Below are 25,254 nucleotides of genomic sequence, written 5' to 3'. Positions count from 1 at the left end.
TATTTAGTTTGTATTGTTAACAGACTCTGGGTTCGAGGCTAAGCCCAACCCAAGGGGTTGTCCCCATCTCGCATGTTATTTTGGATTGGAGAATTGATGCTTTGGGCGGGCCACTGGAAATGACCGCCCTTAGTCCTTTGTTAATCAAGTGCTTAAAAGCACATGTAAACGGATGCAGTCCAGGCTGAGCTGAGGACGACATCGTTCGCCAAGAGGGCCTTCAGCGCCGAAGCCCGACGGCGTGCAGCTTCTGCCAGCAACCGCTCGAGCCCAACTCCGGAGCCACTCCATCGCCCCCATGAAGTCGTCGGCACGTAAGCTCGGACGCCCCAGCCTCTGATGTATAACCTTAATCATGTGTAATTATTGAATATACCTGTTTGTTTAAACTGAGCCATACGGTGTCTCTTTGCCTCTCCGTCCCGTGTGGACCTGCGCATTATGGGGGTCATCACAGTTTCATTGAGCGAGCATGCTGCTTTATGTCAAGCTGGTTCTGTTTTCTATCTGTTCGCGAGCAAGGCGTTCTTTTCTGTCTGCCTCTTCGCGCTGAAGGCGTTCTTTTCACTCTCGCTCTGCGTCTTCGCACTCACGGCGTTCATTGATATCAGCCAAGGCCTCATTGCCGTCCTCAGCCTACATTATCTAAAGAATCGCATTTTTGTTTTGTTTTGTAGGGCTCAAAAGAATACCCAACTCTTCATAAATTTCGATGAGTTCCTTCACCTTGAAGTTGTCCATCGCGCAAAATAGCCTCTGCACGTTTGTCCTTTCTTAGAATTAATTCCCTTGCCGTTCACTAATATCGAGCTACTACAGTATGACACGCACAAGCAATTCTTTCCACAATGCCTTGTTTAATCCCCCAGCACCAGCTGTAGTTTCAAAACGCTCCTACAAGGCTCGAAATAACCACGCTTTCTCCTGTGCTTCACACAGCGCTACCCTAGACAACGATAACCTGTGCTAGAGCGGTCTGGCGAATTGAGAGGAAAACACCAGACACTCACCACACCGAGCTAGCTGGCGCCGGCCGATCGCGCAGCTGCCATCCATTGTTAAGAATGGGCACCCCAACGCTGCCACCACTGTTGTGACTGGGCGACCCAGCCTGTCATCAGTGTTCGTACTGGGCATCCCACAGCTGACATCACTGTTGCGACAGGAGCATATCAACATGCTGGCGCTGTTGCGCAGAGCTGAACGAAGGAAGGGTGAAAGCGACGGTGAGACAACCAAACATTTACATCCAGTATATACAAGGACGTTACATAATCGGCTCAGGGGCCGAGAGCACAACGGGCTCGCATTAAGGAGCGCGGAGATGTCCCGGAAGTGCATGTCTCTCGCTGGATGCCTCCGTCTGCTCCCCGTCTGCTGCTCCCGTTCAGCGCGGTTCGGTTTTACACCCTCCGGGACCCTCGCAGCAGCCAGCCGTTCAAGCATTACAATCAGGTCACGCCACAGGCCACCGTTCGACGTTTTCAGCCGGGAAAGGACTGCCGGCGAGGCGTCGGTTGAGTCTCGAGCCCGCGCTAGCGAGGAGAGGATTCCGCCGGTTGAGCATGTATGAATCATGCTGCAAGCTCCGACATGCGCCAGAGACCACGCTTGCTTCGCGCGATGACGGGCGCACGACGCTGTTTTCCACGGATGCCAGCAGAATGCTCGCTCATGCATGGCAACAGTAAAAGTTTTTCGCAAAACTGCGGACACAGGAACAAGGAACACAGGCCAGCTTCAAAGAAAAACAGGAAACAAACACAAAGCTGTGTTAGTGCAACGGTACAAAGAGAAAGTCAACATAGAAGCGTGTTAAAAAACTAATTACCTTGTCGGTCAGATTGATAGAGTGCTTACACATAGGTCTCTCTCTCTCGAATATTACTCTTTCATTTCCCGTCCGAACACCCGCTGCTATTCTCGTACTTTTAAAAGTTGGCTCGCCCCCCTTGCATGTATTGCAGTTCTTAGGAAGATCACCACCAGCTTTGTTGCATTTTTTTGTTTTATGAGTATTAATGCCATAAAGCGACTCTGCCATGTGTGAAGCGCACAAATGATCCTCGGAGGATTTGTGAACGCGGTGCGTCGACAGTGGCGTGTCGGAAAGAGGAGCGCTGCGCGTGCCAGCCCAGCGTTGTGCGTGTGCTCGTGCGAAGGGTGTGTCCAAGGAAATGGCGACAATGAGCGTGGCGAGCACGAGGAGCGGAGAGCTGACGTGTCAGAACACCGAGGTGTGAACGTAGACAGCTCAGCGGAGGTGATGTCAATCAAGCGTGGAGGTGGCAGCCGTCGGACGTTGCGTCCGTGCTGCCGTGGACCTCCCTTGGACCATCTACGGAAGCCTGCTGCGTTATTTGCAAGCGGGGAGGCGGCAGCCGATGGACTGAGGGTCCGTGTTGCCGAAAGGCACTCTTGGATAGCCTGCTTTAACCCCCTGGCATTTCGTGACGCCGTCGACGGGACCTCGGTATGCGTTTTCCCGGCGGCTTCCAAGTTCTTCGGGCTGTTGACGGCAGACGAGCGGCGCCTCCCAGTGTTCCTCTACGCTCCTACTACCACCTGGCTTCCTTTCGCAGCTTCCTTCGACGCATCGCCAGAGACGCGTCGCAATACATCGACCCGTGTTAGCCCTGTCTGCAAGGCATCCCCGCTTCACCTGGGACGTTCTGTACCTGGTGAACTCTTTCCCTTTATTCTGTAGCGTTGTACACTTGTTGAGTGTGTGTTTTCTTGTTTTCGTTTCTTATTGGCCCCTTTTCATTTAAATTATAAATACGGCTTCGTTTTGTTTTGTTTGCTCTCTTTGTTCTCTTGTTCTAACCTGCACGCGATAGCGTTCCCCATCGGAAAGTCGGGGATGCGCTACCAATTTGCGACAATTGGCGTCCGCGACAGGACGAAGCTGTGTATTTTTTCCCTTCTGTGGGTCCGTAAAAAGAAACGATGAGCACGCTGAAGGAGTTATTTTAATTAAGCAAAGAGCTGGGGTTGAAAGACGCCGAGCTGCGTTCGTGGGTTGCCGCCGAACAAGGAACTCGCAGCACGTGCAGCCGAACGCGAGCATGCCAAGGCCCAAGCAGAAGCCGAACGCGAGCATGCAACGGCGCAAGCAGAGGCTGAAGAGCGTAAAGCACAAGCCGAGCGTGAACATGAAAAGGCGCAAGCAAACGGTGAAGAGCGTAGACTGCAGCTCCAATTAAGGCTCGCAGAAGCTGGCGGGGGTAATTGAGAACCCGCACCGAGGCTCTCAGCAGCAGTTAACCCACACAATTGATCCCGCCTTTCGACGATCGCACGGATGACTTCGATGCATACCTGAAGCGTTTTGAGCGTATCGCAGCAGGGCACACCTGGTCCAAGGAAAAATGGACTCAGTATGCCTTTGACCGGGGAGGCTGTCCGTGTGTTCGGTTGATTGTCTCCGGCAGATTCAATGGACTATGATAAGGCAAAACTAGCCCTGCTCCAACATTTTCGGTTCACAGCAGAGGGTTACCACGAAAGGTTTCGTGAAAGTAAGCCGCTTGGTAAAGAAATGGGCAAGCAGTACGCAGCACGCTTGCTCAGTCTTTTCGATCGATGGGTTGAGATGTCGGAAACGCCCACAACGTGCAATGATTTATGTGACTTGGTGGTGGCCGAACAGTTCATGAGGAACTGTCATAGCCGTCTGGCGATTTTTCTCCGAGAAAGAGAGTGCAAGACGCTGGACAAAATGGCTGAGGCAACAGACAACTTTCTAGAGGCGCAGCGGCAAAGAAACTTGTCTTCGTTCAAAGAATCGTTCGAGGTGGATATCCCGAGAGAGAAGACGATAGACGGTCAGGAAGGTGCCTCAGTTGTAACCGACCTTGACGTAAGGCCGCTGATTGTCGCTGTAAGCTAGAACAGCTTTATTGTGCTTATTGTCGAAAAACAGGGCTGATGTAAGTTCCTGCTCAAGGAAGCACGAAAATCAAAAGCGATCGTGCTATCGCTTTCAGCCAGAGAGGGTTGCGCCTGAAGTGGTGTCCACAACAGCAGATGGGCTTGAACCAGCTGAGGAAAAAGTGGTGGTCGGACTTGTTCGGAAAAAGCCTCCAGACCCACAACACATGCCTGCCCTAGCGGAAGAGCTCCGATGCCTACCAGTACGTGTTTTACGGGACACGGGGAGCAATACGGTGGTTATGAGGAGGGCCCTAGTTCCTGACTAAGCTCTCACTGGCTCGACATCTGCGGTGTTCCTTGTTGATGGCAGTAGTCTACAATTTCCCGTGGCAGAAGTCTATATCGCTTCCCCTTATTTCACTGGCATGGCCCTGGTAGAGTGCATGAAGACACCATTGTAAAATGCTATAATTGGAATTATACCGGAGACCCGTGAGCCATCAAATACAGATATTAATTGGAAGATATAGGAGGGTGTTGCTAAATTATGTCCTGACATAGTCAATGACGAGGTCGCCAGTGAAAATGGTGAAAGCAAGGGCCCAAAAGTGGTGTTAGCTGGAAAGGAAGTTTCCGGCCGAAAGAGTGAAAGTACTGCTTTAAGCGTTGATCCCATGAGGTTCATCAAGGAAATGCTAGAAACAAAGCAAAGAGACGATGAGTTATTGAAGCCGTGTTGGGTGAAAGTAGGGAAGGTGTTCCATGCAAAGCACGGCACTTCGCACTCGTATTCTGTCGAAAAGGGGTTGCTGTATCGCCTCTGTCATCTCGCCTCTGGCGGAGAGGTTCGGCAGGTAGTACTTACAAAGTATTGTAGATAACAGGTATTAAGCCTTGCCCATGATAGCCTGTTGGCATGGCATCAGGGCATTAAGAAGACTACAGATCGATTTGTGGAAACATTCTACAGGTCGGGAGTGCAGGAGGAGATTGAAAGGTATGTCAAGTCGTGCGACTCGTGCCAAAGGATATGCCCAAAAGGCAAAGTAGGAAAAGCTCCGTTGAGACGCATACCTCTTATCGACACTCCATTTGATCGGGTCGCTGTCGATATTGTCGGTTCACTGTCGCCCACATCTGTGAAAGGGAATAGATATATTCTCACTCTCGTCGATTTTGCCACGCGGTATCCCGAAGCCATGGCTCTGCCAAAGAAAGATTTAGCGACCGTGGCAGAGGGTTCAAGAATAGGTTTTGCGAGAGAGATACTTTGTGACCAGGGCTCCTGTATCTGTTCCGAAAGAAATGATCTCTTGCCAGTGAAACATCTCAGCGCGACCCCTTAGCATCCAATGTGCAATGGTATGGTGGAGAAATTTAGCGGCACACTCAAGCAGATGCTGCGGAATCTCAGTCAGGAGCAGCCCAAAACCTGGGAACATTATATCGCCCCGCTTCTGTTCGCATACACAGAGGTGCCGCAGGCAATTCTGGGTTTTTCTCCGTTTGAGTTGGTATTTTGACGACATGTGCGAGGACCGCTCGCAGTCCTCAGAGAGCTCTAGACAAGGGAATAGCTGGGAGAGGACAGGCAGACGACCTGCGGTTACGTTCTCGATTTAAGAGAACGTGTCGGGCAAACTGTGAGAGCGGCACATCAATATTTGTTGCGTGCACAGCATTCTCAGAAGAGATATTACGATAGGAACAGCAAGAAGCAGCAGTTAAGGGTTGGTGATCGTGCCCTCATTCTTTTGCCGAGTAGCCACAATAAACTCCTGATGTAGTGGATAGGCCCATTCGTGGTTTCTGGCGAAAAGAACGACGACTTTGATAGAATTGGGCCACACTTAGAAACTGTTCCTAATCAATATGCTCAAACGGTACGAAGAGCGTGCGTCCCAAGAGACTGTGCAGGCGTCATCTTTTGTCGTACTCGAAGAATGTGACAGGCTTCAAACGTAGGCACTGAATGCACGAGTCGTTTACAAATCGCCGGAAGGTGATGCCCAATGTACAGGGCTACTATCCTGTGTTTGCAATTGTTACCTGTGAAAATGTAGCCCAGTAGTGTTTGTGGGTTGTTTTTTTCTCTCATTCACCGGTTATGGGCTCTTCAGTATGTACTTACATATTCACCTTCATTGTTACAGACATGTTTACAGTTTGTCTGATATTTTGTATTGTTTTTATTTTCTATTTTCCTACATGCATAACGTTCGGTAGCGTTTAACCTGTCTGTTTACTGCATGTAAATAAGTTCTGTGTGCACCAACGGCAGTTTTTTCTATTTGAAAAAACTTTTTCGAAGGGGGGGGCATATGTGAAGTGCACAAAAGATCCTCGGAGGATTTGTGGACGCGGTGCGTCGAAAGTGGTGCGTCGAACAGCGGAGCGCAGCGCGTGCCAGCCCAGCGTTGGGCATGTGCGCGTGCGAAGGGTGCGTGCGAGGCTACTTCGACAAAGAGCGTGGCGAGTACGAGGAGCGGAGAGCTGACGTGTCAGAATCCCGAGGTGTTAAGGAACACAGCGCAGCGGAGATCGTGTCATTCAAGCGCGGAGGTGGCAGCCGTCGGACGTTGGGTCCGTGCTGCCGTGGACATCCCTTGGATCACCGACGCACGCCTCCTGCGTTCTTTGCAAGAGTGGAGGTGGCAGCTAATGGACTGAGGGTCCGTGTTGCCGAAAGGCACTCTTGGATAGCCTGATTTAACCCTCTGGCGCTTCGTGACGTCGTCGACGGGACCTGGCTACGTTTTTCCTGCGGCTGCCAAGTTCTTCGGGCTGTTGACGGGAGATCATCGGCGTCTACCTGTGTCCTTCTCCGCTCCTACTACCACCTGGCTCCCTTCCGCCGCCTCCTTCGACGCGTCGCACTACATCGACCCGCGGTTGCCCTGTCTGCAAGGCATCCCCGCTTCACCGGTGATGCTCAGTACCTGGTGAACTCTTTCATTTTATTATGTAGTGTTGTACGCTTGTTGAGCGTGTGTTTTTCTTGTTTTTTTTCTTATGGGCCCCTTTTGCTTTAAATTACAAATACGGCTTCATTTTGTTTCGTTTGATTTCTTTGTTCTCTTGTTCTCTTCTTCGAACCTGCACGCGATAGCGCTCCTCTTCGGAAAGTCGGGAACGCGCTACCAATTCGCGATACTATGAAGGACACCGGAGTAGAAAGCTCCGAACAGTTTCGACCACATAGGATTCTTTATTATACACTGCCATCGCACAGTACACGGGCCTCTGGCATTTCGCCTGCATCTGAATGCGACCGCCGCTGCCGGTATCGAGCATGCGTCTTTCAGGTTAGCGGCCGAGCACCATGACATAAACATCGAGCGGCTTCTATGCTCAGTTGCGTAGAAATAGACCATGTTTAATGTTTTATTGATGCATCTGCCGGTTTGCCCGATGTACACACTTCCACACTAGAAATGCATATCAAGTGACAGAGACCATGCACTGGACGACGTGTTTTATTGAGCACGTCTTTCTTTTTTTTTTAGTTTGTCGAGCAAAGTGCACAATTTGCCTCACTCTAAACATTTTCACGCATAGAGTCTTGCACTGACCAGTTCTAGGCGTGAAATGGGCTCCTTGTCTGCGTGAACTTCGTTTTCAGCGGCACGTTACATAAAACACGGGTCGTTTTCATCCATACAAGCATGACGCGCGTTCAAGGAACCCCCACTCGCTTTCTTTTGCGCGTGATGCAACATTCCATGCGTGAGACCGGAAAACACAGGCTAAGGAAAAGCCCGTGCGGCCGGTTTTCCTTCTCCTAATCGCGCGTATATATCTTGGTATATATCCCCAAAGGAAGGAGGCGACGCGGCTCTTGCTCGCTTCTGAGCTGCTACTGTGGCTTCCCTTCAGTTATTCTGTTTCTTTTTCCTTTTTCATGAAGGGGCATTGAAAGGTGGCGCTCGCTTCAGCTATTGTAGCGGGAAAACGTGGTTTGACCATTAGAGCCGTTGAAGTCATTGGCCGAAGCAGTCTCTTCTGCGCGTCATGCCTGCCTGCGTTCCAAGCGTGTGTTGTGTGGCGTGCTCGTTATTGATGGTGAAGAGTGGCGGAGAAGCAACATTTGGTGACTTCCAATCGCAGAGTTGGAGCACTTCGGGAGCAACTATTTCTGCTCTTTTCGGAGCAACTGTATTCCAAACGCAGATCTGAGGCACAGACCGCGTCTTCCAATCGTAGACAGGGAGCGGTTGCCGAGCCGAGATTGCTCCGTGGAGCAGTCGGGACTGCTCCGCCGAAATCGGCGGATCCGACCGGAATTTTGGGTGACGTTCTTTTTCAGCGGCGATAGCGGCGCCCTACATGCTCTGGCCAGAGCAAGTGTACTCCAATCGCAATTTCAGGTCGCGCGCTCTGCGCCGGATTCAGGCGCTCTGTCACAGAGCGTGCGGACCGCTCCGGGCCTGCGATTGGAATTCACCAATTGTTATGAGTACGTTGAGATCGGTTGGCCTGCTTGGTATGCCGCGCAGTAGGTGCAAAAACACCGAGTACGACTGCTCAAAGTTCACGTTCGACACGGCGCCGCTGACTACGAACTGTGGGCGCTCACCGGCCATTCGCGGTCGTTTGCACTAGCTAGGTAAGCAAATTGTTTTAAGAGCGTTAGCTCTTACTCATCATGTTTCCAGATTTCGGGGGTCTGCTGCTACCCTTGATCACAGCGCCATCTGTGGCGGTAACTACTCATCACGTTTCGAGATTTCGTGAGGCCTCCCACAACCCTGGAATCAAAGCTCCATCGGTGGCTGCAACTAGAAAACAGCGCATGTCGCATTGAGACTTATAGCGCCATCTACAATAGCACTGTAGAAACAACCACCTGACAATGATGACGTCACGGTCAAATGTGGTGGATGGAGGTGGAACTATGTGAGTATGACGTCAGGGGACGAAATGGCGGCATAGTTTCGGCTTATCGAATCCCAGATGGCAGCCATTAAAATTGGTTGTGCCCTCTCCTCCGTTTCCTTCGGAACCCCCCCCCCCCCCCCCCGCCCCAGTATGACGTCAGGGGTAGAAAGCGCCTTCTCCCACCGTTATCCGCAGAGCGCATCAAAAATTATTGCATACCGCAGTCCACATGTGCACAATGACAGCGAAGATTACGACGCGTTGAAACTTGTCACATCACACAGGACCGTTGCGTTAAGCTTAAGGGAATAATGGCGCAGCATCAAGTGAGAGGACAGCACGAGAGCGCAAACACACACAAGCGCCAACTTACAACATTATGGTTTGGCTGCCACTAGGCCGAATATATACAAAGCAACACGCCCAAAACAGTGAACAATAATAAAGCAATGACGCACATGGAAGCGATGTGCGAAGCGGCAAATCATGATATAGCGCAAGGCAAACAACATGACGAGTGCACTAAGCTCTGCCGCAGCACGTGGAACATCCCTGTCTCAAATGACTAACTGCCGAAAAACAAGAGGTAAAAGACGGGAAGAAAACAGGCTAGGAGCTAAATGAATCACGAACATATTACCGAAAAAAAAATAAAAAAATCTTGACGGAAGGCCACGTCACAGAAACCAGGGGAATGACGATGAAGGACTAAAAGCGCTAAAAACATGAGAATGAAACCTAAAACGTCAACAGAACACGGCTAAAAACTCGGTGAATAACAAGACGCATAAAACAAAACTACAAAGCCAACAAAAACACAAAGCCCGCTGACACGACCTCGGGGCGCCGTATGGCGGGAAAATGAGAACAAAATCAAAACCCTTCAATTCGGTCTTCCAGCTCGAGAGCGCTCACGTTCGGTGAGGAAGGTTAATTCTTTCTTCGTTAGGGAGATGGATGCCGCGCTGATACCGATCTTGTCAGCTCGTGCTTTTTCTTGCGCTTCTACAATTTCGCGGGTAAGCTGATCTTTGTGCTTGTAAATAACAGAGCATTTCTTCAGTAGCGCCCTGCACTTGCAGGACCTGCAGTGTTCGGCTAGATGGCCTTCAATTGCCAAGTGACGTAATTTCCTGGGGTGTTCTTTCAGACGCTCGTTGAGGCACCTTCCTGTTTGTCCTATGTAGCTGGCACCACATGTTAGAGGGATCTCTATTGAATGACATAGTAAGCGTAGCTCCAGCTGCAAAATTCATCATTTACGCAGACGATACGAGTCTATTCTTTTCAGCAAATGATACCGATCAAGTAATTCGCCATGCGAATGAAAGCCTAGCTAAGCTAGAGAAATGAACTGAAGAAGACCTTTTTAAAATAAGCATACAAAAAACAATGGTGCCTTGTATTAAAAGATTAGGTGTTACATTTCACGAGACCTTATCTTGGGATGCACATATTAATTGCTTAGCAAAAAGCTCTCGCAAGTAGTCGGCCTCATATACCGAAATGCAAGTGTACTACCGCGTAATGTAATGATGTTACTGTATAATACCTTGTTTTGTTCAAGACTTAATTATTGCCACTTAGTTTGGGCTTCTACGACGCAAAGCACATACACAAAATGCATGTTCTGCAAAAAAAGTTTCTACGTGCCGTTGCAAGTGTCCCCATGTGCTATCCCTCGGAACGATTATTTCTCATGTGATGCCTGTTACGAAGACTTATGTTTATCGTCTGTGCAAACAATAAAAACAAGAGATAAAAAATGGTACTTGTTTCTTGCGCCAGATAGCTAACCTAAGAAATCATCCCAACACATAAAACACGCGAAATTTGGAGAGGTGGGAAGTTGAAACATGCAGGACAACTTATGGTTTACAGATGTTAAAAAACCGGTTGCCAAGACTTTTAAATACGTTGCATCAGAAGAACATACAACCCGAGAATATTGCTTTCAAGAAACTTCGTCACTACTTTAGGAACTAAAAAAAATCATCAAAACAACAAAATAGTCTCACAACATTCTATCTCACACCATCACTTTCATTTGCTATGTCGTCTTTTATATCTCCGGCGATGAGATTTGTTGAAATTGTGTGCCCTCTTGTTACAGTAAGGTTTTGTGGAAATTTCCTTTTTTCAATGTAATAACTTTTGCTTGCTGTTTCACACTTTGTTGTATTTGTTCATGACTGCTGATCGCTACGTGTAGTTGCCAGTGTGGGGGCCTGCGGCCTTGTCAAGCTGCCTTAATGACAGCTTTTCTGCAGGCTTCCGACATCATGTGCGCTTGAAGCAAGTAAAGTTATTATTATTATTATTATTATTATTATTATTATTATTATTATTATTATTATTATTATTATTATTATTATTATTATTATTATTATTATTATTATTATTATTATTATTATCTTGTAAACTACTACTTCAGAGCAGGCTTCCAATTTGTTCTCATGGTTGATCACGCACTCCAGCTTCGCTTTCTTGACATGACAGGATTTCTTACAAAGGGCAGAAAGTTTGACAGGAGCGGAACATACCACTCTGACTTTCGCACGAGCTCCGATCTTCTTGAAGTTGTGTGAAACGCCATGAAGGTATGGTATCGCAGCAACCTTGCTTTTCTTAAACTCCTCTTTTTTCTTGGCCTTGAGTCGATCCTTTTCTTCATCGCGTTAAGGCGACACTGAAAAATTTCCTGTTTGTGCTGCACATCGCAGCTGGAGTTCGCTTGTTTTATGACAGTGCGTGACGCATCGATCTGACAGTATTACATTAAAATCGCATGTGACTGTCGGCGGCACTACAACGTCACCTTATATTGTAAGATACAATGCTGTTAGCTTTGCCAATTTCTGTCAGCTGGATGGAGTCACACTTGTGTCTAATTAATATTTGCATTGCTGGGAGGCAGTACAAATAGGTTTGCGGTACGAAGAGCCAGTGCTGCTGCGGGCGGTGGTGTTAGCTGTCGCGGCTACAAACATGCAGCACCATGGCGGTCATACTGTGTTCTCGTAATGACAGCATACGATCGGACAGAAATTTTGTTTTCTTTTAGCAACTCAAGAACAGCAGACGTGTTAAAGCCGTGAATTCAAACTTGCACACTTAAATGCAGATCCACAAAAATGCAGTGACATCAGAAAGCCTGTGCTTCGTTTGGTGCCGACTGCTGTGACTAAGAGCTTATCTCTGGAATGACGCTCCTGAAATTCGCGACGAAAACTTTATTGATACAACGAAACGTAGTCACAACTAACTCCAGGTCAACAATTTTTCGTAATTCACGAATATTCATCCGATCCCGCCCTCAGGGCATATTCTTCCGATGTATATCTTTCGATGCGTATCCCAAGGCGTTGACGTTCTCGAACGTTCAGTGCGACCAAAGCAGACCGTGCCGTTAAAACGAGTGTCAGATTTTCTTTGTGACAATCGTCTCTGTGCCCTGACAGCTGATAAGGAGGGGGGTTTCGCCATCTAACCTCATGACCTGTTTCGGAAGAAAGCTTCAGAAGCTATAGAATGCAATTTCGTTAAGAAGGACCAAAAATGTTTAAAGAAAGCTAAGGCGGAAGCAAAGAAGTTATGCAAACGGTTAGGTTTGCAGAGCCTTGTCAAGCAAATTCAGGACAGCCATAAACCTTCCTTAGACATGTTCTTTTCTGCTAAAACGCACAAAGAACAGTGCCCACTTCGCGTAATAATCTCGGAAAAAGGGGCATGGCAGAAATGTGTAGCTGGATTCCTGCAAAAGAACTTAGCGCTACTCGAAATTGATGACCCCTACCTTGTAAAACATTCTAAACAGGTTGTCGACTATTTGTGCCAGAATAAAAACAAAAATGTATTGGCTTTTTCAATAGACATCAAAGATCTGTTTTACTCCTTGCCACAAGACGAATTGCTGTTATGTGTTGAACAGGCTATTGACGCGCTTGGAGCTGTTTCCTTTCAGAACAGTTCTGGAGTGAGTGTGAGTGGGATTTTAGAATTGCTGGATGTATACCTGCGCTCAACAATGGCTACCTGGGACAAAGGTGTTTACCTGCAAAAGTGTGGAATTTGTATTGGTTCATGTATTGCGCCTGTTCTCAGCGACCTCCTTCTTGCAAAGCATGATTGGATCCTTGGGAAAAGCTTAAGTAGCTCCAAAGTTGTAAAAATTTTTAGATTTGTGGATGATTTTTTGATCATCATTGACAACTCTAAGGCAGATTTTTATACTTACGCTGCAAACGTGCTCGACTCCTTTAAAAAACAATTAAACCCATTAATTCTGACGCATGAGCTTCCTGACAAGAACTCTATCAAGTTCTTAGATCTTAGACTTAACTTTCACACTAACCACATCTGTTGGGGTTATGAACCTCGTGCAAAAAAAGGCCTACTGCCAGCGGTATCGGCGCATTCGAAACTGGTAAAGAGAGGCATTATCAAGTATTGCCTGACAAATACGCTCAAAAGCTCATGTGAGCACATGATGCAAGAATGCTTAGCATCACAGATTAGACGACTGTCTGATTCTGGGTATCCTGGGCCACTAATTGTTTCTGTGGCTGAAGGCCTGCTGCAAAAAATGAAAAAAGCACGATTGTTCAACAAGCAGGCAGGTACCAATGAACAGCAGGATCGCAAGAAAGTAGCTGTCATCCCTTACATTCATCATACATCCCACAACCTAAAGAAACTAGGAAAACGAGCAGGCGTTGATGTTGTATTTTCAGCACCCGTAAAACTGTCTATGCTTTGCAAAAAGACCAATCCGAGCGGTATCCAGGAGAAAAAAAGATGTGTAATAGACCATCAGAAACGATTTGTCACTTGTGAGGAGGGTGTTGTCTATCGCGTACCGTTGTCTTGTGGCCATGAGTATATTGGGCAAACAGGGAGATGTGTGAATAGCAGGCTAAAAGAACATGACTACAATGTTAATGAAAGCAAATCGGGCCACGTAAGCCAACACTGTCGTCACTGCAAGGTCGAGGCTGAGAAACAGGACCTTCCAAATTCGTGCATGCCACTTTTTAAGAAGAGCCAAATCATAACCCGCCACAATGATAAGATTGTTCGAGAGATTATTGAGGCCCGTAGTATTTTGCGTGCAGGTAACAAGTGTGTGAGCGTGGCATCAGTGGCATTGTCAGCTAAAGAGCTCTCCTATCTAGAACGATGAAAACCAGCGAAAGGCTGACTCATAAATCTTTTTTGTTTTTCGTTTCGAGTTGTGGCTCATGTATTTATACGTAGTGACAGCAAGAAATAAAAAGTTGATAGTTAGGGCTCGTGTCGTTCCGTGTCTCTCCTTTGTGTCCTGTTTTGTTACGCGCTGCTCTATTTTCATGGATCACCAACTCGCCCAACAAGCAACACTTCTGAAATACTGTTCAATACTATGAATTTTATCGATTTTCAAGACAATCATCTAAACGATCGGCGACCATTTTTTTTGGTTCTTTTGGGTGTCATGAACTTTCCTATACAATAAATTTGTAACTCTGAACCGATATGCTTATAAACTTCACTTGCACCATCCTCGGCAGAACACATGATAAGCTGTAGTAATGTAGTAAGAGCGGACTGCAAGAGCACGAAGGGAACACCTCGCTTCTGCAACAGAACACAGGTCAAGAAAACCTGGAACGACTCCTTGCAGTCGGTTGGGTAGCGTCAGCTTGGAATCGATGGTAGTAGTATATATCGTAATTTCTGCTCAGTAAAAAGTTTGCTGCCCGACTTATTGTTGTTGTAATCCTGAGAGGCATTGCGTCCTTGAACGATTCAACTCTGTGCCTTATAAGCAGACGTAGGACATGGCGTTCATTGTAGTGAGTAAAATCGCTGCAGGTTGAACAAACCAACGAGAAACTGACATACATGGTGCGCACTAAACAACTGCAAGCACGTTGTGTGCAACTATAGAATACGAAAGTGTGCGATCATAGCCATTTATAAAAAAAATCGATAAGGCACAAGCTAATATTGTACTGTTTGTCTAGTCTGCACCACCTACTGCAAAATGCGACCAACAGGGTCCAGAGTCCTAGGTAAATGAGGATTACTTGGGAGCAACCACCATGGCTTTTGACGGTAGGTTTCTATATGTCTGCATTTCGCCAGCTTTTTCAATAGTATTTCTTCTTAACAGAGCTAAGCGCTCTCTTCGCAGATGACGACTAAAGTTTTTGAAACAGTCCTGTCAAGTGGAACTCATTATCTGGGGGTCTATAGAATGAGCATGCCGACACTATTTTTCCGTCTTGCAATCTGATTTGTACCCAGACTGCCTCAATTTCACCAACATCAAAATCAATGTTGCGGGAATAAATGTGTTTAGCGAATAGAATATAAACGCCTCCGCCACGACCATCGCGGTCTTTTCGATAGCATGTGTACCCAACAGGAAATACTTCACTGTCAGCTATACCAGCATCACATCATGACTCTGAGCCTAAAATCACAGAAGGCTTCACCATGTAAACCAGATTTGAAAATTCATCACTTTTGTTTTTAATACTTCGGCAGTTGACAACCAGGAATGAAAGTCTACTCTGGCTTGACGGTTGGTCCCTGACGACCTGCCCGAGCGCTTCGTTGTAAACATATCTTACTTTGTTCAAATACAGTGCGTCGTACTTTAGATACACTTTATCAGTGGGCTTTTTTTTTTGCTCTTTTGCGTATTCCCACAAATACTTCCTTCTTCTTCTCACGTTTTCAGAGTAATCCTCAGAAATACTAACCCTCTTGTCCTTTAACTTCTTAGCATCTGTAAGTGCAGCCTGCTTATCTTTCTATGTCGTGAAAAACATTCACTGGTCGATTTTTTTCCTTCGCGTGACTTCCCAAGGCGGTGAGCCCTTTCGATAAGGACTTGATCAACGCCTAAATCTTTTCTGCAGATTTCCAAGACGCTGTTTTCAGCCACAGCAAATCTTTCATGTTCTTCGTTATCAATGCAAAAAATTAAGATTGCATCGTCTGCTCCTGTTTTCGAGATCGATGACTTTAGTGATTAACGACTGAAACTCGGAATGATGTATTTCGCACTGCGTCCTGCAGTCCGCAACAACATTTTGAATTTCTTCAAGTTTGGTCGTTCTAGACTCTAGTGTAGTTAACCGTGTATTGAGCAACGCCATGGCTGTTTTATCGTCTGCCTGGTGCGCTTCCATGGCAACTAATTTATCTTTAATTTCGGTTTGCCCAGACAATAGCTGCTGCAGATTTAATTTTGTAAACAGGGTGTCCCAGCTAACTTTAGCCAGGGTTTAAAAATACGCCAAGGTGCTTTAAGACGACGCGAATAAATACATGCTGCAGGCTATTGTATGTAGCAAGTCACGCTATCTTTGTATTGTTCTTCATTGCATAATTAGTCGAGATAAATTAACCAGCTTTGCAAGCAACGATGATAGGCAAAAAAAGTTCAATGAGGAAGTTGTAGAACGGTCCGCGAAACGTTCAAACGAACAGTTTGTTACTTTCCATCTGTTACGTATCGGCTTTTTTTTTCGATCACTGCAGATGCCCGCGAAATAGAAAAAACAATACAACGTGACATGTCCGCTTGCGCGCCGCGATTGCAGTGCTCTCCAACGCTCCGTGTAGGAACGAGCAGGTCATTTAGCCCGGTGTGCTGCCGCTTAAAACGAGACAGGGCAGCGACGCGGCATCTGGCTGTGCGATATAAACCAGCGGCGCTTGGCAGCGACAAGTAGTCACAGTACTTATCGCTTGCGCTCGCATAAACCGCCCAGCCAGCACCTGCGTCGCAGCCCTGTCACTTTTTCAAACAGCAGCACATCGGGCTAAATGATCTGTTCGTTCCTACGCGAAACGTTTGAGAGCACTGTAATCGTGGCGCGTAAGTGGACATGTCACGTGTTATTTTTGTATTTCGCGGGCATCTGCAGAGAGCGAAAAAAAAAAGCCGATACGTAATAGATGGAAAGTTATAAACTGTTCAATTTCTCATTGGACTTTTTCGCCTCATTGCTTGTGAGGTTGGTTAATTAATCTCGACTAATTGCTCAATTAATCACGATACAAAATAGTGGTAGTTGCTCCTTACAATAGCCAGCTACATGGACTTTGCCGCGTCGTCCTAGAGTGCCGCGGCATATTTTTAAACCTTGGCTAAATTTACTGCTACACCTTGTATGCATATGCACTGCGTTGATGTTTGTAATTCTTTTCAATAATTTTGTAGATGTCAGTGACACCCAACAAACTGTTGCCCAGATTTTTTACTTGTTCAGCACCAACCTTAATACTTCGCAATTGAGCACAGTCTCGTAATGACAACTAAGGATTTAGATCTGGAACTTGTGCTTTCGGACGAACGTGTATGTTGGATGCACTCCCCGCGCTCCCGGAAGAGCCTTGTGCCCACTCTAAGATAGTCAAGCGCAGGAGGATAGCATTGAGAGCCGGTCGCCTCTGTATAGTTCTTGCGTACATAAAACTCTAGCCAGCTTTGATGCGCATCTCACGGGGCTTATCACTGCAGGCTACCCGATGAAGATCTTATCGAGTCGATACTAGCTGAAAGCAGAATTCAGAAGGTTGCGCGCTAACTAAATAATTGGAACATCGCCTGCATACGATATGTTCACAAAATCTCGCACAATCTAAACAAGATTTATTTATTTATTTATTTATTTATTTATTTATTTATTTACTTATTTATTTATTCAGACACCCTAAAGGCCCTTCGGGGCGGGTATTACATAGGGGGAGTGCACGAAGCACTTTGATAACACTTTTCTAGAAGCAGAAAACAGAAAAAATAGACATTTTGAAGTACAGTAATAAAAAACAACAGCAACACTAGAGCGCAAATATAAGAGCGTAAAAATTCAATCAGCTGAGATTAAGAATACAAAAACAACGCAGAAAAAAAATGAAAAATAAAATCTGAAAGAGTGCAGTGGTATCTGAGGGAGCAAAAGAAAAGGATTACTAACTCTATAAAAGTAAAGTGGTGCACACTGACGTCACAATTATGATGTGAGTATGCAGCATTTTGTGAAATTTGTCTGGGTGAACCTCGGTAGCAATATCTGATGGTAGGTTATTCCAGTCACGTATGGTTCTAGGTATGAATGATTGCGCATAAAGAGATGACTGACACGCTGGGCGATTTACTTTGTAAGGATGATTACGGCGAGGAAAAATAAGGCAAGGTGGCTGAAAGAAGTCGTCATGCAAACCGCTGTGGTGATAAAGCTTGCGAAACAAAGATAGGCGGGCGTGTTTTCGTCGTAGTGATAGGGGATCTAATTCGGCACGATTTTTTAAAGATGTAACACTGGTGTACGGGGAATAGTCCGAAAAATTAAGCGAAGAGCACGGCTTCCAAGGGATTCAATGTTACGTATGATGTAATCCTGGCTCGGGCCTCAGATTGCACATGCATATTCAATTTTAGGTCTGATTAAGGTGGTGTATGCGAGTGTTGTAGCGACAGCTACACTACGCCAGCCACTTCGCGAGGTCAGCGTGGCTGCACGCTGAGCCGTGGCCCCACCGCTCCGCCAGCTGTGCGCATGCGCATAGTGACGTCATAGCACGCAGCTGGTGTGCGCGCCTCGCCGCTGCGCGTACGGCGGAGCAGACGCCGCCCGCCTCGTCAGTTGTGCGCATGCGCGGAGTGACGTCAGAGCACGCAGCTAGTGTGCGCGCCGCGCGCCGACATCACGCTAGCATTTCGAGCCTTCAGCGTGGCAGCGCCGTGGCCACCGTGGCAGCTGTTGGCGGCGCGGCACACCAGCGAAACCGAGTGGGAGAGGAGTGGAGTGGGGAGAGAGTGAATCCACGTCCAGGGGCGAAGATGAAGAAGGAACTCCCAGCGAAACGCAGCGGCGAAAGGCTGACTTTGCAGTTCGACTGAACGTGTTCCACTCGGCCAGCTGTAGCGTCACTCTAGGTTTAACCAGAGCTAAACTACAGCCATTTTTTTTTAAGTGTGAGGGTGCTTGCCTTAGCCTGTGTTTCATGATTCCGAGTGAGCGATTAACAGTCGCAACAGTAACGTTGATGTGATGATGGCAAGTTAGATCCATTTGAAAATTTACTCCTAGGTATTTGGATGTGGTAGTAAGCTCGACAATATTGTTATCTATAAAGTATGAGCTTAGAATGCGGCAAGAGGGAAGTGGAAACGACATGCACTTAGTTTTGGTATGATTTATGGTCATTTACCAGTCGAAACACCTAATATTAATCGCGTTTAGGGCTGATTGTAACGCTTGTTGGTCAGTTTCAGTAGTAATTTTGCGGTAAATAACTCAGTCATCGGCGAACATTGTTACTCGGGACGAGATGCATTTAGGCAAATCACTGATATATATTAGAAAAAGCAATGGATCAAGCACGCTCTCTTGTGAAACCCCGCACGTGACTGGAACAAAAGAGGAATTGCAGCGGTTTATATTTGTGAACTGTGTTCGGAATGACGACAAATCTTTTATCCATAAAATGACTTGTGTGTCAATGCTAAGATGTTCTAGTTTCGTTCGTAGCCTGTGGGGAGGAACGCGGTCAAAAGCTTTGGAAAAATCCAGGAATATGGCACCCACCTGGTTGCCGACGTCAATACTGGATAGCAAGTCATTAATAAATCCCGCTAACTGCCCACCACATGAATATCCCTTGCGAAAGCAGCGCTGGTATTTGAAGATTATGCTATGCTCTTCTAGGTAAGTTATGATTTGCGAATCTATGATGCTCTCTAGTAGTTTGCGGACGGTACTAGTTAATGAAATGGGTCGGTAGTTAAGAGAGGATATGCGATCACCAGATTTAAAAATTGTTATGACCCTGGCTGTACGCCAATCATTAGGAATCCGGCCGGATGACAATGACCGTGAAAAAAGTGCGCATAAGATTCCCGAAATGCTTTGCGATGAGCTTTTTAACAACTTGTTGTTGAAGCCAACGTGCTCAGATGATTTAGTAAAACTTGGTGCTGGGCTAGTTGGTTAAGCATTTTTTTGAAACAGGTCAGCGCTAAAAAAAGACAAACACAGGGCGAAAGAACGGCGACACGCCAGAGTTGAGCGCTCATCCCTGTCGTGTCGTCGTTCTCTCGCCCTGTGTTTGTCTTTTTTTAGCGCTGGCCTGTTTCAAAGAAGTGGTCAGATGCAGACGACAATTTGTGATTATTAAGTAGTAACATGATACCGGACTCGCTGATAGCAATGCGTACCGCTGATAGCAGTGTACTTTTGTCTGGGCATGAACAGACGTCCTCCCGAGTGAATACAGACGAAAATCTGTTGTTTAATATCTGCGCGCACTCTGACTCGGGAACAGTGGCGCCTGTGTGATCATTAAGCATAACTTATGGATGACTGCTGGGGTTTATTACTTGCCATATTATCGTGGTTTGTAGTCAGCATAGATGATAGGTCATGGTTAAAAAAGTGCCGACGAGGGGATTTAAGTAAAGCCAGGTATTCTTTGTCGCACTGCCATAATAAAGAATCGCCCCTTAACTACCGCCCCGTTTCTCTGACTGATGTACCATGCAAAATCATAGAGCATGTCATTTTGACGCACATAATGCAGTTTTTTTTACTCGAACCATTTTTTTCATCACTCTCAGCATGGATTTCGCCAGGGTTGGTCCTGCGAAACACAATTAGCCTTTTCGTTCATGATCTGCATATCAGTCTTGATTCTAACCTTCAAACAGACGTAATCCTTCTGGACATTGCTAAAGCCTTTGATAACCTACCTAACGAACGCATACTACTAAAACTTTCCCTGTTAAATTTACACCCAAATGTATTCGAATGGATAAAACAATATTTAGCAGGTCGCTCCAAGTTTCACTTTGTTAATTACAAATCCTATAATTCACTGCTAGTAACAGCAGGCGTCCCTCAAGGATCCGTGCTTGGTCGCCTTCTCTTTCTGACCTATATCAACGACTTACGCATACATGCTTCCTCCAAGATCCGATGACTGAGTTGTCTACCGCACAGTTAATAAGCCGTCCGATCAGCTAGCACACTAAAACGATCTAACCTGTATAGAAGACTGGTGCAGCCAGTGGCTCATGGAATTTAACCCCAATAAATGCAAACACGTGTCATTACACCGCAAACGCAAGCCCCTTGTTTTAGCTTACGTAATCCTTGGCGTCGCAGTAGAATTAATTCCTCTAAATACTTAAGTGTAACCTTGAGCCAAGATCCAACCTGGAATGCGCATGTCACTAACATTCTATCATCAACTAACAAAACCCCCGGTTTCTTGAAACGTCATTTGCGCCAGGCACTACCACATGTTAAGGTTCTTACCTACAAGTCGCTGGTTCGAACAAAACTAGAATACGCATCCCCCATTTAGAGCCCGAAGAAAATCTATTTGTTAACATCACTAGAATCGCTACAGAGCCGACCCACTAGATTAATTCAATCATGCTATTCATACGATATCAGCACATCATGTTCAAAAGAAGAGTCGAGGCTAACAAATCGTGATTGTCGTCGTCGTATCGCCAGTATGTGCTTATTTCATAAGTTTTTTTTACAGCTCGCTTCGTATTCCACCCTATATTAGCCCTCCAGCACGCATTTCACTCCGCATTGTTCATCTCCTGCAAGTTACCCGTCCACCGACTCATACTTCATCGTTTGCTGCATCATTCTTTCCTCGCTCAGCCAAAGACTGGAACGGCCTTCCACACGATATGTTACTGCAACAACCTGCCCTTCCTCATTTTTGAAATGTATAACTGCCATACTTAACGAATAACATGCTTGTACATAAAATCTGATTCTATCTGTACGCACCCTTTATTTAATATCCCCTAAGTGGGGGTCATTGGGGTAATAAAGTGATGTGATGTGTTGTATTGTTCATCATGAGTGATTGCTCTTGACGGCTTGTCTGTACAGTCGCTTTTTTGTTGTCGTTTAAGCGTCGAAGTTCCTTGTTAAACCATAGTGCAGAACTGCTACTCCTAATTGTTATGATGGGTGTATACTTATCAACAAGGGTCGAGAACACATTTTTCGCAGCATTTTTGACCCGCCGTGGTGGCTCAGTGGTTAGGGCGCTCGGCTACTGATCCGGAGTTCCCGGGTTCGAACCCGACCGCGGCGGCTGCGTCTTTATGGAGGCAAAACGCTAAGGCGCCCATGTGCTGTGCGTTAAAGATCCCCAGGTGGTCGAAATTATTCCGGAGCCCTCCCCTCCACTACGGCACCCCTTTCTTCCTTTCTTCTTTCACTCCCTCTTTTATCCCTTCCCTTACGGCGCGGTTCAGGTGTCCAAAGATATATGAGACAGATACTGCGCCATTTCCTTTCCCCAAAAACCAATTACCGCAATCCAGTTTTCTTCAACTGAGCGGGACGAGAAGCTAGTAAGAAAAACGTCAGCAAAGAGAGATAGTTTAGCATTCATTCCATCTAAGTTACCTTTGCTACAGGATTTAGTTTTCTTATTGGTCACCTTCCTACCTCTCTCTGAGCAAACAATGTTTCCAGTAATGATGTCATGATCGGAGAACCCATCAAGATAACTGATGCTGGTGCAAATGTCAGGAATATTAGTAAGTATTAGATCAAGTGTTATGGAGCATGTGGCCGTGCGCCGTGTGGGCAAAGCCAGCGTGAGGCTTCTTTTTTCCGCCAGAAATAAGTTGGGAAGGCTGTGCAAGAGAGCGAACCAAGAAATTAGAAAGGGGGCTTCTCAGAATAAACACGGAACTAAATTTGTGAACTGTTGCTGTAGTGTAGTCTACAAGGCACCACTGTCTTGCGGCTGATTTTACATCCGGGAGAACGAACGGTGCGTCAACAATTTTTGAGCCGGACAACCATCATGGCCAAATGTAAAGATCATACCACATACATGAACTGGGTGACACATGTGTCAGCTAATCGTCGGTGGCTCTAATCCCACAGGAGCTCGCCTTTATTAATCAGTGGCGGTTTTGATATCTCCCTGATGTATGTCACGGTCTTGATTGTGCCGCATTTGTTTCTCCTCCGTCCTTTGGCTTGCCCTGCTGCTATATACTGCGGCATTTGTTTCGCAATAAACCATATGGTTGCTAGTAAGCACTTGTGCCTGTCTCACCTCTGTCTCATCACGTTTGTCAGCGCTGTTTCGTCGATTCGTTCGACGTGAACCACCCAGCCCGGCTCAGCCCTCTTAATAGTACAACGCTGTGGCGTCAAGGTTGTGCATGCAGCCCCGCGCAAGATAGCGAAGATTTGCCGTATGATGACTAGAAGAAGAGAAGTGGGCACAATCGATCATGAGATGCGCTGACAACCAGTTGTTGAAGGTGGAGATCGGGGTTGCTTCTCGACACAACCTCGGTCAAGATGACGCCCGCTCCGACCCGAACAGGAGGGCCGCTGAGTGAAGGGTTCGTTAGTGGAGATAGAAGACATGGTTTATTTTACATATTTACAAGTTTTTGAGTTCAGAAGTGAGCTGCTTCGACTGCATCTACAGTTCAGTTTTATACGCTGCGTCTACCCTAAATTCCACAGGTAGGGGACGCCCTCGCCGTGGTGGGTGTGGCCAAAACTTCCACTCTCACACACAAACGGACACCTCCGCACACATGGACACGCCCTGGCATAAGTTGAGGCCGAGGTAGAGGGGTATGCGGTCACGAACCCGCCGGGCTGGTAGGGGACGTCAGCTCGTCGGCCCACTCTCCACCATTCGGCGAACTTCGAAGAAGCCGAGGCGCAAAGCCGGAGCGCCCCGCCGGAAATAATCCCAAGTGGTTCTGCCGTTAGCGATGGCCCGCGAAGCCTGTGGATGAGCCGCTGTGGCGATCCGTTCCCACGCCGGAAGCTCTGTACCCGTCCGGATCCCGGGAAGCCAGGAGTAGTCGGATCGGTAGAGACGCCGGGTAAGATCTGAAGACAGCGGGAACCACTTGGCTGGCGGCGGCGGCGACTCCTTAAAGGGATATACGCAGAACCCTGCTCCCCGCTTGTGCCATGGCACGACCGGGCGAGCGCGGTAAATGCACCCCGCAGACACTTGGCGAGAGATGCTGTCTTGGTGGCAATCCTCGAGACCTTCTGGCGCCAATCCTAATACCAGCTGGCATCAATTCCTAATAACTCCTCCGCGGCCAGGAAAATCTCGATCAGCTAGTGCTAGCAATTCTTTGCCGTGGAGAGGTGGGCTTGTCTTGGGAGTGGGAAGACCTTGCTCTTTTCTGCGAGCACCAAATCAACCCCCAAACCTCTCACAATGGCAAACAGCGGCCGGTCCGGCCCCAGCAACAAGGCCCCACACGACGCGCAAGCACTCAGACACTGCCCCTGACCCACCAGGCTTATCCCAACAGATAAGGTAATAACAAAACAAATTTTGACTCCGAGTGGCTCCGCCATCTAAGCCAACGTATCATGCACCTTGGGCAATAACCAACTCAGAGCTGTGCATGAAATAGATCGGAGCCGACTACATTTAAAAAAACATACATAGGTCCGCTAGTAACACACACACATACACACACACACGCACACGCACACACACACACACACACACACACACACACACACACACACACACACACACACACACACACACACACACACACACACACACACACACACACACACACACACACACACACACACACACACGCGCGCGCACACACTCGAGACAGAGTACAGGAAGACAGCGTTGTGTACAGTGTCTCGCGTGTGTGTTATATTTCGCGCAACTTTACCCTGTCAGAAGTAATTCACCATCTAGCCCATATTCTACCTGAACTTAGTTTTACACATCCGCTGAGTGAAGTATATAACCAGAATGACACAGTTCTCTCTAAGTTGGTTGCTTCATGCGAGGTGACCAATGAGCAGAAAGGTGCATTAGGACAGTAGAATGTAAGGCATCGTCTTTTATGACAGGCTGCTGTTCACTCGAGGCTGTTTATTTTCTTCGAAAACGTGCCCCTCGAAAAAGTTTACTTTTTTATCAGGTAGATTGATTGACGGCGAGCTGATCCAATTGCTTGCGGGTTTTTTGGATTAAGTAGCCTTCGTTTATCGCTTCTGTCCTTTCCTCTCGTTAGAAACATCTTTTTCCTCATCAGTGGCATGCATTCGCGGCATGTCTCGCAGTGGTCAGCAAAATGCTTACTCGATTTCTTTTTCACTTTCCGTTCATGTTGGCAAATCCAGTGATTAAACCATCGGCCCGTCTGGCCGATTGAGATTTTTGTCCCTCAGCCGATTTTTTTATACAGCACACATTTGAAACATGCTATTCGTAATTGACGCCAGCTGGTATTAGGATTGGCGCCAGCAGGTCTCGAGGATTGCCACCAAGACAGCATCTCTCGCCAATTGTCCGAGGGGCGCATTTACCGCGCTCACCTGGTCGTGGTGTGGGACAAGCGGGAGCAGAGTTCTGCGTAAATCCCTTTAAGGAGTCGCCGCTGCCGCCAGGCAAGTGGTTCCTGCTGTCTTCAGATTTTCCCCGGCGTCTCTA

General features: G+C 47.1%; 1 protein-coding gene across 14 annotated transcripts in view; it reads right to left on the bottom strand.

Annotated features, from left to right (window-relative positions):
• Window positions 1–25,254, bottom strand: part of LOC144127803 (FMRFamide receptor-like) — a 1,107,197-nt gene that overhangs the window by 298,317 nt on the left and 783,626 nt on the right. The window lies entirely within an intron of this gene.

The sequence above is a fragment of the Amblyomma americanum genome, chromosome 4 (assembly GCF_052857255.1).
Source record: "Amblyomma americanum isolate KBUSLIRL-KWMA chromosome 4, ASM5285725v1, whole genome shotgun sequence".
NCBI lineage: Eukaryota > Metazoa > Arthropoda > Arachnida > Ixodida > Ixodidae > Amblyomma > Amblyomma americanum.
This window is presented reverse-complemented; position numbering and strand designations above follow the sequence as displayed.